At 39.7% G+C, this 17307-nt stretch overlaps 1 protein-coding gene across 1 annotated transcript in view; it reads right to left on the bottom strand.

Moving 5' to 3' along the window:
- The window catches only part of elfn1b (extracellular leucine-rich repeat and fibronectin type III domain containing 1b), a 94044-nt gene that overhangs the window by 25555 nt on the left and 51182 nt on the right, over positions 1 to 17307 (bottom strand). The window contains exon 2 of the mRNA XM_026359052.1: positions 5827 to 5890. The gene's annotated coding sequence lies outside the window, so the exon portion shown is untranslated. The remainder of the gene's footprint in view (positions 1 to 5826; positions 5891 to 17307) is intronic.

Raw genomic sequence — 17307 nt, forward strand, 5'->3', positions numbered from 1 at the left:
TTGTCTGCTGAACCTGAACAAAAGAGCAAAGTCATAAAACAAAATAACAAAGTTAGTAAAGTTTCAAATGAGGGGACAATACCTGAGCCTGAGTCCTGATTGAGAAAACAGGCACAAAAGTTGCTGGAAAATTGAACATACAGCCGCAAGTAACTGTGATTTCAAATAAAAATTAGACTGTACTTAAGTAATTCATGTTAAAATAAATTAATACAGTATACTGTGACTATCAAGTGCTTGAGGTTTACAGTCCAGTAAGTGTCTTTGTGAGACTGTGTCCATCTTATCATGTGCTTCCTTTACCATTCTGCGCTTTGCCTTTTTATTTCTGCTGCATTTCACTGATTATATGTGCTGCAAGTTTTGAAAGACAGGGGGATATTTGTTTCAGTGACACTGACAACACACTTGTACTTTTCTACAAATAAGTGACTTAAATTAGCTTTTGTTGTTGTGAAGATTTCACTCATTTTTCATCAAACGCCGTTGCCCATTGGGTGGTGTACTGTATTTTTGGACTCATTTTTGTTACTGAGCCAATGAACTTTTTTTTTAAATCAATAAAAGCATCTGAAGTTAGATTTTATTTAACTGAAAGGCAAATTTTATGTCCAGATTGTGAAGCCAATAATAATTCAATTCTTCATATTCTTCATCATTATGGCAATGAATTAGCTCAAGGATCAGCTGAAGTTAAATCACTACAAAGACACATTTCATTACTTGTTTTGAAAGAAAATAGAGACTTTCAGGACAATTAATGACTTTGTGCAGAACAGATAGAAAGATTTATTGTAGATGCTGGAAGAATTGAAAAGGTTAAGAGGAAATAAATTCCAAAACATCTTTATCTTCTGCAGAAAAATCCAAAGGGACAACAAAATGGTGTAGAGAAAAACACAGGGAGAGGCAAGAAAACAACAAAAATAATATATAAAAAACAATATTTATGAGAAATATTCACACAAACAAGGAAAATAGATATTTACCATCTTAACTATGGTCTTGTTTGTAATTATACTGAGATACTGTAATTTATTAGACAAAAATATATTGATGTTTATAAATGCCACACGTAGCACCTGTTCACTCAGATAGATACATGGATAATTAGAGTGCAGAGCTGATGATGGCAGACTGCTGAAATGCGTCGGTTCCTGTGCTTTAACAATAAACCAAGATGGATCTGCTCTGCTTGCTGCTCCAACTCGTCTAATTTGGATGTTTATTGGAGCCTACAACCAACCTAAGAGATATTGGACGACTTCAGTTGTATTAATTAGGCTGTGTGAACCCATTCCAACTTTGTGAGTTATATTAGAGGAAAATGCCCGCTCTCCATCTTGGATTATGTGCCATCTGTCAGAATAAGGGACAGACCATAAGAAAGTCCATGGAGGAGGAGTTCACACTAGAAAAACTAAACATACTCACAGTATTTTCCTTTGGGTCCTAAAAAACATTGCATTTGTAGATGTACTCGCAGGAAAAACACTTTTTTGGGGGGTTAGACCTGTTTTTAACTTGGAATTCACATCCCCATACACCCAGAAAGTGTTGGGTTTCATATACTATGCAGAATGTGAGGAGGATAATATGGAGACAACAGTACTAGAGTCCATCTAAGACAGGAGTCTTCTGGCCTCTGGGCCCAGGAAGTATGTCAGGCCACCCATGATCATAATTCTTAGCTTAGTTAAAAGACACAAAATGACTAAAAAGAGATGAACCACTAATGAAACTAAAATAAAAACCTAAAAGGAACCAAAAACTAACTTTTCTATTCCCCTGTCATTGCCCAAGGGATCATTTTGCCATTAATAGTATTTTTCCTTCTGTGTGTGTTTTTGTTCATTTATGAGCTAAAAAAAAACATAGATCAACCAAACCCCACCAGAAACGAACATGACACACCTCTATTAACCCTGCTCGGAGCATAAACTCATGGCCACAGGCCAGAAAATAAGACTTGCTCTGTCTTTAATCTTACATAGTCAGCATCCACTAACAGCTCTGCAGCCATTGTATCATTCCGCACCATTACATACCGTGAGTCATAACAGGCCCATGATTGATCATGCAGGAGCAGGTATAATTTATGATCTGATGTGCGTTTTATTGCGCGGTGTGTAAAACTATTTAGTTCTGCAGGCTAGTTACTCTGCATGGAACTCTTGTGAAAAGACATTAAAAGGACACTGGAGATTTTGACCACTGCAGGGAAATACTTTGAATAACCAGTCCGAGAACTGTTTTTGTATCTTTACCAGCCTCAATCGACCATCGCCTGTGTCATCAAACCATTAAAATGACTCAGCGTCGAAGCTTTTGTGTGTTTTTTACTTAATGTAAATGTGACAAACAAATCCTTATAAGATTTTTTTTAAATAATAATAAAAAAATAATTGTTGAAAATAGTGAACAAATAGAAAATAAGCAGTCTTAGTCTTTACTTATACTTCCTGTAAGTGATTTGTAAACTGAAATTGACTCATATGGCACTTAGAGCAAAATACTTAGAGTAAAAAGAGCAAATAACATCTTGCCCAAATTCCATGAGAGCTAACAGTCTCCGAGTATGTGTGGTGGTGCACACGCGAGCACGACTTTCTTTTCAACAAGTATCAGTTTGTGAGTGGTAAATGGCACATGCTTTGTGTTTGTATGTATCATTTATTCATCTGGACCCTACAAGACGCACTGAGCATCACTTGTCTCTTCTGTCAGATGTATCTGCTCTGCTGTTATCTGAATTTCCACTTTCCCCCAAATCACTCGTCCGTCCACACCCAGCCACCCGTCGTCCTCTCTAATGCCCCCGTCTTCTCTCCAATCTCGTTTCTTGTCTTTATCACACACACACACACACACACACGTACACAAGCTAGTGCGAGTTCTCCATCTCCTTCCCCACACGTGCACACACACACACAGGTAAACACATAGCTTGGCAAAAATAGCATTCATCTCTGATTGTAGGTTCAAAGATGAGGATCTTTTGGCAGGAATTCTCTCTCTCTCTTGCTTATACTCACACACACACTCACACACACACACACACACACACACACACACACACACATTTCTCTGAATCACATGTACTGCCCTACTAACCATCACAAATAACTGCCTCAACCTAAACCTTATCTCTTTATCTCTAACCCCGAAATTGCTCTTTAAACTCTTCTCATTGTGAGGACTGGCTAAAATGTCCTCACTCCCATGGTTAAAAATTCGTACTGTTCCTCACAATGATAGCCATACAAACACACACACGAGCACACACACTATCTCTCTATTTCTGTCTCAAAACACAAATTGAATCTGTGGTCTTGACAGGGCAAGAGGACAGGGAGGACGAATAAAAATCACCTCATTACACACACTGTTACACAAACATCCCCCTCACACAACTGCACACATTCACAGACAGGCATAGACAAAAAAGTCGTTCACATGCATTAGGTATGGGAACAGAAAAGCCTTGAATCCTGGTCAAACATCATTTGGTGTGTAAATGCTGACAGATGAGGGCAGGGGGCCACATGTGACTCCAGAGCATCAGAGATGCTTTTCGTCAGAGGGCAGACGGGAATAACAGAGAAACAGCTAAAGAAACAATGGCGCACACTGTTGTGGAGGTGGAAATGATGATGATTATGATTAAAATGATGAATGACGAAGGTCACGGTGACAATGTAAGTGATGAAACTGATAATGACAATGGTGATTTTCTCTCAATCTTCATCTTTTCCCTCGCTTTAGTAATTTAGACCATGATTTTCCAGCTGCATGTGAATGCTGTTGATGTCTCTGTGATAATTCCAGGTCTGACGATGGTGCAACCGTGACTGCAATTTAAAGTCCACGGTGTAGCTGAAAGGATTATTGATCAGGGCAGGCAGGGAAGATATCATCATAACAAAAACTGAAGAATCTCCTACTGTTAATCCTGTTTTTATTTGTGTTCAACTGTGACAGACCTCGGAGTCTGGCTGGTTTCAGGAATATGATTTTTTATCTTTTCAATAAATTCAATTACTTAACTTTTTTCACTTGGTAAATTTGTGGTGTGTGTGTGTGTGTGTGTTTTCACACAATCTAACCTAACTATCTTAGCCATTAAGTGACAGTTCTTCTAGCCGATGTGTTGGAAGCAGAAAAAATTGGGCAAGCTGTGGGGTCATGGACGAAGCCTGTCTGGTCCAGTCTCACAGAAGAGCTAGTGTGGTGCAAATTGTTGAAAAATGTAATGCTGGCTGATCAACAAGTGGCAGAACACACAGTTCATCACACCCTGCTGTGTGTGAGGTTGCATAGCTGCAGATCGGTCAGAGTGCCCATGCTGACTGCTGCACACCGCTGTCCAGTGCCGGGTAAGAAGGTGACTTGGTCTGATAAAACACATTTTCTTTCACATAATATGGGCTCCAAATTCCCCAAATCACAGTCCAATCACATCTGTATGATGGGCTGGAAAAGTCCAATCCATGGAGGCCTCACCTCGCAACTTACAGCACTAAAAAGATAAACTGCTGATATCTTGGTGGCGGATACCAGAGGACGCCTTCGGAAGTCTACTTCAGAAATGGACTTTATGTGTTGGCAGATCAAGTTGTGTTGGCAGAACATTGGCAGAACTTATGCAATCTAAGGCCGGTGGTTTTTATGTTGTGGTTCATCAGCACATATATTTCATTTTAATTCAGAGCATGAAATATTAAAGCTGTTTCAAAGCATTCTACTCAGTGCCAGGAATAACATTCAGCAAGATAAATCCTTGAATGTTTACCAAAAAGTAATCAGTATAAAGTATCCACCAAGTGTTACTTGTGTAAATGTAGAAAATCACAACCCACTAGATTATATATCAACTAAACTCATGGTAAAAGGCTGTGAAGTCTCAGTCTCTGTCCCTGGCAGACTGGCAGACTAATTCTGGGTGGGAAACTGACAACGCAGCATTAACACTGTGGAGCTGCCCTTGAGCAGGACCTTTAACCTGCCTTAACAGCTGCTCCACACTGCTCAGTGGCCAGCAGATCAGACTGTGGTTGTTCTGGGCAGCATCCAGGTGTGAAGGTGAATATGTATAACTGTGCAACTCGACAACATTAATTTGAGAGAATTACACAATAACAGAGCTGCCAACCCGCTGGAACACTGTGGATGTCCCTCTGTCACAGGTTACAGTAGCAACAACACATAATCATCGTTTTGATGCTCATTTAAGACAAAGATTGGTGAAAAACTGACCTTCATATGTAAGATGCTATAGAATATGTGTATTACAGTCCCACTTTTGGGTCATTAAAGAAAACATGTTGTCATGAGGTACACAGCTCCAAGCAGAGCAAACACTAATCATCTCTGTTTTTCTGTTTAAAATGCTGCTGTCCTTGTGTAGACGTATCCTTTAAACCTGCCTCACTTCAGTTTCTTATAACGAAAAAGAATATTTTCCTGTCTCTTAACACACACTCACACACACACAGTCACAAATCTACATTTGTATTTGTGTGTAATACAAGATTTTCTTAAAGAAAATTAAAGGTGATGAACATCCTCTTCACTCTGGTGCATAAGTGTGTGTGTGTGTGCGGTCGTGAGTATGTATTTGTACAGGTGCATGCAAACCTTGTAAGCATGCTCGAGATGTAAAGCTTGTTTTTTAATATTTGCTGCATGCCATTTTCTGTCTGGATTTAAAGCGGTGTTTTATATTCTGCTGACATCTACACGTCTAGCAGAGAAGTTTGGCGTTCAGAAGCAGAGACAGAGCGGAATGGAAAACAGAGGCAAAGCGGATAGAGGAAAACTTTTTACCTTTTCAGATGGAGGACCTCTCCGAACCAGCTGAGCCTTCAGTCTGGGCTCACTTTTCACATCACTGTCAAAAAGATCGAAATGGGGGGAAAGGGAAAAGATGGGGTGGGTAGAGACAGAGGGTGGTTAGAATGACAAAGGTGAGCGATATCTGAAAATCAGCACAGTCTGACAGTCACAGCCACATTAAAAGTCTGAAACAGGGGCAGCTAGGCTACACAAAGAGAAAACCCAGCAGTGGAAAAGAGGTTTGAACTCAGCATTTTCTGATGGTTACTGTGCTAAAGAGAATTAGATTTATATAACACAATTAATAGGACACCTCGAAGCTTTATCTGTGTCAGAGGGGGAGGAGAGACATTGGACACAGAGGAGAAAAGTGAGGGAGTGTTGAAACAAGGGCTGAGTGAAGAGAAAACAGAGGGGGATTCCCATTAGAGAGACAGATGAAGGGACGACTGAGGATGACAGCAACATCTGACAGTTGGCAAGTCAATGATGGACAGACAGAGGGTGACGGCGAGAAAGAGCTCCAATTTCCAAGACTAATCCGTGGCTCGGCCTCGCAGGGAAAACACAATCTCATATGGAAAGAGTGTACGACCTCTGTCCTCTCTGTCACATGACTGCTCATCTTTAAATGTCAAGTAGACTCCTCTGTGTTTGTGTGTGTGTGTGTGTGTGTGTGTAGAGCTGAAGGGATGTAAAATAAGCTTCAATCATTTGGATGCACTGACAGCTACGGTTACTGTGAAGTGTTGTTATTAGTTTTGTTCACCTCCTACTTCCACCACAGTATGAACGACCTCCTGCAGCCTATTATCACATGTTATACTGGTACTCAGTCTCATAGTGGAAGTTATAGTCCTGAACTGGGTTTTTGTCGTATTTTTGAACTTGGAAAGGTGAACATGCAGACTGTTCATCGTGTGGAGAGATACAAAGCTGTGCAGACCTGCTGCACCTTGGCTGCTAAGCTACAGTGTGCTTTGATAATCACTGTTCAGCTGAAGGATTTAGTGAACAGTCAATTTTTGTCCACTCCTTCAAGTCTATTAAACCTAGTCCTCATGATCAAGTGTTGTTTGCTTGCCCTGGAGCATATTTCAAAATGCCAAGTGTCTTTGGTACATTATAAACTAGATTTAAAAATCTTAATTATGTGAGCTAAATCTGATTATCTACATTTTGAATGATAATGTAATGCAAATTAACTGAATAGTTATATTATGCATGCACTCATCTGACTCGTCTGGTCGTGTTGCTTTTTGCAAGGTGCCTTTTGCTGCATCCAATCATCTTGATGGTATAATTTAGGAAGAAGATGTCGTCATCAGAGCAACAGCTATATTTGATTCAGCAATCTTTTCCCTGACATGACCTGTTGTCAGTGCAGAACAGACTAAACAGTAGTGAAGCAATAGTATGGCAAGAGGTTTTTTACTTGATCTGAGCACCTGTCCCTTCAAAAAACAGATCTAATGAATATATGTTTCATCTGTTTTCTGTAATTTAACCAGATGAAAAAACTAACTTGAGACTTGAATATTTTTGATTTCGAGTCTTGAGTCAAATCAAGTCTTTAGAGAGTTACTGGAAGTCCCAGAGGAGCCAGATGTTAAGTGAAATCATCTCTGTCACTTGCATCTCTATTTGGAACTTAATCTATTAAATCTACTTTTACTTGGACGATCAAAAGGAAAGAAAACAGGAAAAAAACTTATGGAAATAAACAAGGCTGCTACTGCGCGACACACACACACACACACACACACATCCGCAAACTGCAGCTACGCTTCTTTCTTTTTTTTATTAACAAGAGAGCTGTTTGGGCCCGAGGTTGTAAAGATGGACAGAACCAACAGGGAGAGAGACCAAAGAGAGATGCTGGGAAATGAGAGGAGGCCTGAGCTAAAAGACGGAACAGCAAACTGTTCCAGATGAATAGCTGTTAAGTGCTACTGACAGCTGAATGATACTGTGGCGATATTGACGTGTCTTTGTGTGCGTCCATGCAGTCCTCTGAGCCTGCTGGACAGAATAAACAGTGACACATCTAGTCAACATCCCTGAGCTCGCAAGCTCTGATCTCTACTCCAGAGGTCGGTTTTTCACCACAAATATCACAAATGTTCTTTAATCACTGCAGGCAATGAAGACAAACATTACGCACACACACACACACCGTTAGACAAAGGAAAGCTTCTCTCTGAAATCATTTCTGGCTTCAGTCCACTTGGCGATTATCTACGTCATTTGACATTAAGATCTCACTGAAAACAACCCAGATGAAGATCAGTCAGGTGAAGCAGCATGAAGCGGAAGAGGAAACAGAGGAGGTCTGGTAGCTGCATTAGAAAAGCAAAGAAAAACAGACTCAAAGAGGGAAAACACAGGAGAGAGAGATGGATGAGAAGCTTGCTGACAAACAAAGAATAACTAAAAACTGAGGCTCTGATGCATTACTGCTGGCAAATTAGCTAAACATAGCAACTACTACTGAACTGTCACAGACACACAGAGAGCGAACTTCAGCGATTCCTTATGCATCAGTAGTGCGGTTCACTCCTCCGAATCCCCTTGACTGCGAACAGAGGGGACAGCAGAGAGAGAGAAGCTGGGTGTTTATTGCTATCCTCACAGACTAGTGTCTGTAAAGGCTAGAAACACAGTGACCAGTGAGCCCAGGAGCAGGAGGGTGAGTCAGACTCAGCTGGTCTGCATCAGTGGGAGGTCTGCAGTGGGGGATATCTGATTTGTGGTGAAAAAAAAAAATAAAAAATCAGGTTGGCCGCGGGCAAGCTCAGGGCGCAGTGAGCTGGTCATAGCAGCCTTGGTCTGACTCTTGTGAATGTCAGCTCTCCTGACTGCTTAAAGCAACATGTTTACCATGTGATATACGTTTCATTTAGATGTTGTTTTAATGTGATCTGCTGTTAGTGATCTTAACAAGGGCAAACTCCATTTGTAAGCACATTAGAATGAGGGAATTTTAAGAAGGTGAATGCTTGTATTTCTATTCAATGGTGTGATGCAAGATATTGTTGAGTTGGTGAATTAACCTTCTTTATCCACAAAAACTGTGGGTCGCGCCGTAATGCATGCTTCAATGTTTGCTTGGCCTCAACCAAATTCAGTTTTCATTATTTCATTCCTCTCCTTCCTTGATCTTTCATACCCTTTACACATCATGAAATACAAGACAGAAATGCTGTTAATTCAGCCACATCGAATAACTTAAAAAATGTGTGCACAGTTTCAAAAGACAAGGAACTGCATCCTCTCTTTCTTTATATTACACACTTCCTTGTTGCTGTGGAGAGTGATAACAAAGTGAAAGATTTTTGGCTCCACGCTGTATGAATGTGCCGTTTCAGGTGGCGGACATGATGATGAATCTTTATCAGCTGATAAACAAACAGCAGCAGGTAGGGGAGATGCTGTGGTGGACTTTAACGTCACACACTTTTTGGAAGTGTTGGAAGAGACACTAGACAATATGTGAAATATGGGTGTTTTTGTGGGTTTTTTTTTTTTTGGGGGGAGAAGCTGTTCATGATCCTTCTTTGCAGTCAAGTCGGGCTGTGATTGTTTGGTCTCAGGGGTACAGTATGTGCTGATCTACAGCACTGTTAATAAATGCACACACTCAAACCTGCTCTGTGGGACATCAAAGCACTCTCCAATGGCATTACGGATTACTTCAGTGCCTGTGTGGACACTTAAGATTTCGATAAAAGAAACTGTTTTCCAAAGGACAAATTCTGGATGACAAAAGCCATCAAATGCGCTTTCTAAATAGGCAGAAGAGCGCTCTTGTGGCTTCAGGACAGGAAGGAAGTTAATTCTGTCCAGAGGGAGTTAAAGAGGAGAATGGAGGATGAGAAGAACACCTACCAGGAGAGGACAGAGAATAATGTGCAGCCAAAACAGTCTGAAGGAGGTGTGGAGTGTGATGAAAACAATCAAGCAGGCAGCCAGGCCAAACGAAGTGAGGAACAAGTGGGCTGCTTACAGGGGAAAGAGCTAGTTTAGGAATTTTTTGTGCAGACTATGAGGTAGCACTTAGAGTTGATGACACTTCCCTTTCCACTCTGCAGACACAGGTATACGCTGATTCTCTGTCAGTGCTGAAAATGTAAAAACAAGGTCGGACTTTTACACTCAAAGAAAGAAAAGATAAGTTTAAGACGTGTCACAAGTGCTTCTTTTAGTCTTCGAGCCTCTGAGTGGGCAGCTGAGCGAGCACAGACGTGGACATACAATATAATACAGACCAAATTTCGTTTTCCTTTGCAAGTGACAGTTGGAGAATTTCAAGGCTTGTATGGACCTAAAGCTGTTCACGGTGTACAGTATAATCACCAGCTGTTGACATTAAAATTCTGCTGCTTGTACAGCTAACAGTAAACTGAAGCTAAAATTCAAGCTGCACTCTTTATTTCCACTTGCAGCAACAAATCTTTCTGGATATAATCCAAACTGTTTCTTCTCTATAGCAGTCGTGGCTGAGGTTGACGGGTATTGTTTCTTTTTCTTTTTTTATTGAAATGATTTTAGTATTGTTACTGTGAAATGACCTGGAAGCCTCTCATGTTTTAACGTTGAAGAAAATCTTCATAAAAAGATGCAAATGCTAAAAATACAATGAATACGACTGTTCCTGTGTAATAAAAGTTGTTGGAAATTGAAAAGCTGACTCTAAGCTGTACAATGAATTAGACAGTGTCATTTCCTCAGCTCTTTCATTGAGCTGTGGTGCAGGACAATAAATGTTTCCATGCCTATAAATTAATCACATTAGCTATAAAGTATAAAGTGGGCTGCAGTGAAAGGTTTGTGGCTCTATTTGTGTTGGGGCCTTTAGTCAGTGTGTGTCAGTGACAGAAAAGTAATAATGACTGCTTCATGATTGGGTATATGCCATGAATTTCAATCTGGTATATCCATAGACCCAAGGCGCAATCATGAACCAGAAAATATAAAATATTAATTTCTTTCATTTGGGTAAAGATTTTGTCTAGTATAATTTACAAAGGATGTCTATAAGCTTCAATAGAAAAAAAAAACAATGCAATTTAATTTCAGTTGGACTTTAATATAAAGTACAGTGAGAGTTGAGGCAACACAGATCATAATTGAACTCCCTTGGTTATGAGGCAAAATGCCATTGTTCTTAGTCATTACTCCCAGCATGCTCTGCTGAGTCTTTCCCTGTCTGGCAGGATGTCAAACCCGCTTCCCTGCGTCGCCCCACGATGTTTTGCCAGGCATGGAGCTAATCTCTCCTCCAAACAAATGAAAATGGATTCAGAAGCGGCCGCAGATACAAAACGCTATGATTCAGAGCTCACATTTCTCTTGTCTATCTGCATGCACAGTCACAACAACAACAAGAGCAGAAAACAAACAAACATACAAACAAACATTTTCCATTTCCTGCTAATAGCAGCTCTCCCAGACACACAGCTGTAAACTCGTTCGGGTCAGCGATCGGCTTTTGCACACTGGGCAAAGTTATGAGGCGATACTGCTGCGTGCAGTCACGGGAAAACACACAAACACGCCCTCACACATACACCTGAAAACACACTGCCTCAAAGCTGGATGCTGATTTGCTAATGAGCTGTCATGGTGACAGATACTGTCATTTAATTGGTGTATAAAGGAGGCAATTAGAATTCAGTGCTTCTATGCATAGATCAGAGAGGTGATTGTTTCTGTACACTTCATTCTGCGTACATCTTTCAGGCGTGTCACCCACTTCTTTAAGTTGTTCATCCTGGTGATCCCATTTAATCTGCTACTTTACGTGTAGGAGTACATGTGAGTGTGTGTTTTCATGTGTTTTCTCCAGCACTTCTCTTTAGTCCTCCTCAGCTTCTGTGGATTCTTAAAACAACTTTTATCTCGCCCTCTGCTTGCTTTCTCTCCCATTACTTCTCGTCCTCGTCTCTTACTCTATGTCGACGACTCTCTCCCTTTGCCTCTTTGTTTATTTCTCTCCCCTGTTTCCCTTTTTCCTTCCAACTTCACCATCTGCTGGCTCAGTGTGCAGCATCTGTCCAATCCTCTTCCCATCCTGCCCTCTTTCTTATTCTCATTTTCGTCCTGTCTTTGCTTGAAAATGTCTTTCCTTCTGTCTTTCTGTCTAAGATTTTTATCCTCTTGATCCTTTGCTGTCTCTGAAATGCATATTTGGTTTGCTTACTTAAATTATTAAAGTAATTAGAAAAAAAACAATCACTGTTGAAAAAAAAATAAAAGCAGGGTCCTATTATGTAATTCAGAGAAGACTAAAGTTTAAGCAGGACAGTATACGCTTAACCTTTGGGGTTATATACTGTATACATGTGTCAATTTGTTTAAATGTTGTTTGAGGTTTTTGGAAAAGGTTGACGGTAAAATGCTAATGCTAATGGTCTCTTCATAGCTACAATGTAGAAAAACAAACCAAATCATTAAAAAATACAATGAAAGCAAGTATGGATAGGGGATTTAAAAAAATGAAAAAGCTAATGTATTTTCCTGCTTGATTGTGACATACTGTAAATATTGAATTTTCTTTGCATCACATTCTTGATATTGGAGTTGGAGTATGGTAAAGAACCTAATTCTTCAGTTTTTCTGGGTTTCCAGGTTTGTTTTGGTCTCAGGTCTTTAAATTCCTGGAATCCTATCATGTTCCGTCTCTGCCTTTGTGTCCCTCACTAATTTCTTTTTATAGATACGTGTGTTTGCACATTTGTTTGTTAGTGTTTGTGTAACTATGACGAGTGTGTGTGTGTAGTATGTAGTGTGTAGTGTCTTGTATGAGCCAGTGAGGAGCAAGCACGGATCAGTGACCTTCGCTCTGTTACATTTTTAAAACCAGCTGTGAATAATAGATTAAGTTGGAATAAAACAGCAAAGATGAAAGATGAATTAAAATAATGTGAATTACAGAGACAGAGGCTGACGGGAGAGAGGGGAGGAAGTGTGTGAGTGCGTGGAGGAGAGAGAAACCGACAGATTTCAAAGAGCATGGACAAGTGGTTGTAGATGAATGACGCTACAGAGGATTGTTATTTATAAAGACGCAGGGCTTGCCAGTTACATTATGTTCAGGCCAACATCATTTGTTAAAGGGGCTGTTCACTCAAAACAACATCTGCACACTATGTCCCTTTCTCTGTGCAGAAATAAGAAAGTGTTCACAACACAGTCTGGTGATTATTGTGATTAGCTGTGTTGCTAAATTCAGAAAGAGACGTCACTGTTGAGATTTTTTTAAATGCAACTTTGAGCGTCATTAGATGCCACTGAGATGCCACAGTTTGCATCTTTAAATGTCACTTAATCACGTAACATCTATCGAGATGCACAGACAACACGCCGCTAACAGGAAGTTATAAATTGGAAGTACATATTTCAATCTGTTGTCAGGGATGAAATGTTGTTTTAACTTAATTAAATCAGAGACTCCCCTTGAACTGAAAATAAACACTTAGCTAAACCAAACATTAATGTTTCACTTACTTTTCTTTTAAAAATAACTTTAATTGACAACAAAATGTGCACCTAGATAGAATCTGACCACTTTTCTATTTTAGCCTTTCATTACTTCTCCTCAGTGGAATCATTGAGACTCCTCTGATAATTAATTTGCCCAGATTAACTTGCAAACACAAGCACAAACAAAATAACATTTTGTTGTCTTTACCCACCAAAAATACTCAATACATCAATTTCTCTGTTCAGTTTTTTATATTGGACTAATTAAGTGCACAGAAAACATTCAGCTTTTCAACTTAAACTTAACAGCAGTGTTTTGATCATAGTTCAGAACAAACAGAAAATTAGAGGAAGATAAAAGTTTAATTTTTACAACGAAAAACTGGGCACTTTATTGGTTGAATGCAGTGTAGTCCACGGGTAGACTGGAACTGTTTTCAGATCACACAGATAGCCAGTTCACTACTGCCCCTTTTGCCTTTATGACATTTTTCTTCTGTTTTACTTCAATAATGCTAAATTAGAGTTTTACTTTTTGTCACCACAACTTTGATTTGACATTTCAGGAAAGTGTCCTTGTTCATCACTACCGTGGAGTTCTCCTGCCACTTCATTCCATCGAAAATCTATCAAGACTTCCAACTTTGAAGTGTTCCAGATAGCGAATGATCAAAACAAACGACTTCTTGCTCATCAGCAAACCATCGACTGCTTCGCTACAGATGCTCATTAAATTCAGAGCTTGTAAAAATGAGCTCTGAGAGAGACAACCTTATGGCTGCTCTTTGCCTCGCGCTGCTGCAGAGAAATGAGAAGGGAAGAACACTCAGGCGGAGGCAAAAAGATAGTCTCGCTGACAAAACTCATCAGATCTACGACAGATCAGCCAAGGTAAAGCAAAACCTTAACTCGGAGATTTGATGTGATGTTGAAAGTTTTATTTATTAAACTTTTATTTATTTATTTATTGTCTACTGAGATGCAGTAGAACCCTTCTCATGACCAATCAATAAATGAGTCTATCAAAGAACCAATAAATCAATTTACGCCACAAATATGAAATGAAAAGGAGGAGGAAAAAAGGAACAACAAACAATGCCACTTTTATGGTGTGACACCACAGTAGCCTGGACATCAGGAGATAAATGGAAGTCACTCGATGTGGGATGAGATGCTCTGCTCCTCTGTACCTCTGAGCTAACACTGATGACACTTTTCATAAATCACGTCATTTTTTATTGAGCAGGGTGTCTGTGAGAGAGAGAGAAAAGGAAGAGACTAAGAAAGAAAGAAAGAAAGAGATCGAAAAATCCTCTCACCAGGGGAGTACCTACTGTGGAAAGAAGGCAATTCAGGTGACACTGAGGATGAAATGTATTTCACTTTCCATTGTCCTAAATATGAAATAACACAGATAAATCCAGTATCTGCCTCACACACTTAACATCTGTTTTTATTTACTATAAACTTCACAGCTGTGTGATTTAAAATATAAAGCTTTCGAACACATACACATATATAACATATAAAACCATTAGCGTTCACACGGTGATGACTGCAATAATACCAAAAGGCATCTACAGTACGAATAATAATTAACCTCTGTGTATAATTTACATAAAGACGTAGAGGTTGAGTTTGTACCAATTTTTTAATATTCAAACAGTTCCAGAGTGAAGTATTAATTATCAGCAACATTATACTTGGTCTCTATTTAAAGAACATTATGTGTTATATTCTCATATCACTTCACAACATGAGCCCTTGTCATCTTTAAGATGTGTTTTTATCAGTGAGCACACCTCACTGTGTGGACTAAATGCATGGTGATAACAATTAAAGTGTTTGGCATGCAAACATACAGTAGTGCTTGAAAGTTGTTAGTCTAGTATTGTCCTAAGCTAAAGGGAATCGAATTAGACAAATCAGGCAAAAATGCATAAGAGTTCAATCATCTATTGAGGAAAATGATCTGATCTTTAGTGTGCTGCAAAAATATGTGAACCTGTGCATTCAGTAACTAGTCTGACTTCTTAGCCTGTCTGATTGCAAACTGTCGTAGTCCAAAGGCAGCTTGTGATAGTGAACAGTCACTGTTTTCCTAGTGGACTCATGAACATTGATTTTTGCAGGTCGACCACTTGTGGGAAGGATAACAATGATGTTACATGACTTGGTTTAAGCCTTTCCAACCTTGTGAGCATAAAGAGTTCTAAAAAGAGTTGTTTATACTCTTTTCACATATTGTTGCCACACCCTAAACTATTTTAGATGCATTTTTTTCCACAATAAATAAATAAGAGTGTTATTTTTTCTTTAACTGGGTTCCTCCAAGTGCCAATCTAAATATGAGCCAGTCAACTCTAATACCTCACATAAGTAAATGTTTTCCTGTTTGTACCCGTTTTTCTACTTTAATTAAGACATGTAATAGAGTCCTTTTGCATTGCTCTGTTTTACTTTTTCTTAAGTAAATTATCTTAATACACATTTACTTTCAATGTCAAAGAAAATGGGATTTTGTTGAAACACTCAGTAATGAAGTTTACATTTATCACAATAGTTTAAACAAAACTAAAACTGTGCATTAAATTGGTTAAATAATTATAACACTGAATTTGTAGTCCAAAATGTAATAGAGTTGTCTTTAGAATCTAATCCCAAAGTTGAAAAGAATCATTGGGATCTTAATCAAGATCCCAAAGTTATATAAAAATATATAAATATATATTTAACCTTTGGGGTATTGAGAAAGATCTTTCTGTTTTGGGAACGATTGTTTTGATTATTTGCATAAGTCATGGTGAGAAAAATATAAAAATAGTTAAGGCATGATATCTAGAGTCCTATAAATGTTATCACTGTTACAGATAAGGTTTCACAAATGTCATGATACCCGACTGGACACCACCAGCACAGAATCTAAACTGTATTTCCTGCCCCTGTAACGCTCCTTTCCATTTCCCTCGACTACTCTCTCTCTCGCCGTCTGTCACAGATACGCACACATATACAAACCTCTGATTTCAAGTCTCATCAACCCTGTGACCCACATAGACCAGGAACTAATTCACACAGGGCCGAAAAAGACAGACAGAAAAAGAAAGAGAAAGGTGATGGGAGGCAGACCAAACAAGGAGGACAGGAGGCTGATGCCAAATGAAAGAAAGACAAGCAGGATGCAGTGGGGATGCTGGAGGCGAGATGGGGAATTGGTGGGGGCAAAAAAAGGCAAGAGGGAGGAGGAATGGAGCTAGATAATGTAGCTGGTAAACGATAGACTGAGCAGCGGAAGAGGTAGAGTGAGGTCAGATAGAAAGATGGATAGAAGGAGGGGGAAGGAGAGGAGTGGAAGGGAAATTTGGGTCGGTGAAGTGCAGCTGCATCGGGAGAGAGGGTAAGAAGGGGGGAGAGAGAAAGGAGGCAGGAAATCAGTTGAGCAGACAGAATGTAGCGTATGTGTAGAGAGGATAAATGGAGGGGGTGAAGATGAGAGAGAGGTAGAAAGAGAGGAGGCTGGGGGGGTGCAGAGTAACCGTCATCAGTATTCCAGTCTTGTACTCAGTTTCCAGCCAAGACAAATGAGAGCCAACATCAGGGAGGAAGTGGATCAGCTGAAAACACACCAACCTCTCCCTCTGCCCCCCCGACTCCCTTTCTATATTTTTCTTCCTATCTCACCCGCTCCCCCGTCCCCTCCCCCCTTTCCCAAAAGAGTAAGAACCTTATAGCTGCAGTATCTCATACTGCCAAGACCTTCCCAAATATCACACAAGCACACGTATACAGAACCATAAATAAGCAGTGCTCTTTTGGTGTGTCACATTCTCCCTTTTCCCAGGTTATTTCAGAGCAGCAGAACGGGCGTCCCGTGGAGTGTGGGCGAGAACATTACTCTCCTTCCCCCCTAAAGAACTTATTTGCAGTGTCATCGAGTCAGGATTGTTTACCAATATTGTTTATTTGTGAGTCTCAAGGGAGAAATAT

The sequence above is a fragment of the Anabas testudineus genome, chromosome 1, assembly GCF_900324465.2.
Source record: "Anabas testudineus chromosome 1, fAnaTes1.2, whole genome shotgun sequence".
Lineage (NCBI taxonomy): Eukaryota > Metazoa > Chordata > Actinopteri > Anabantiformes > Anabantidae > Anabas > Anabas testudineus.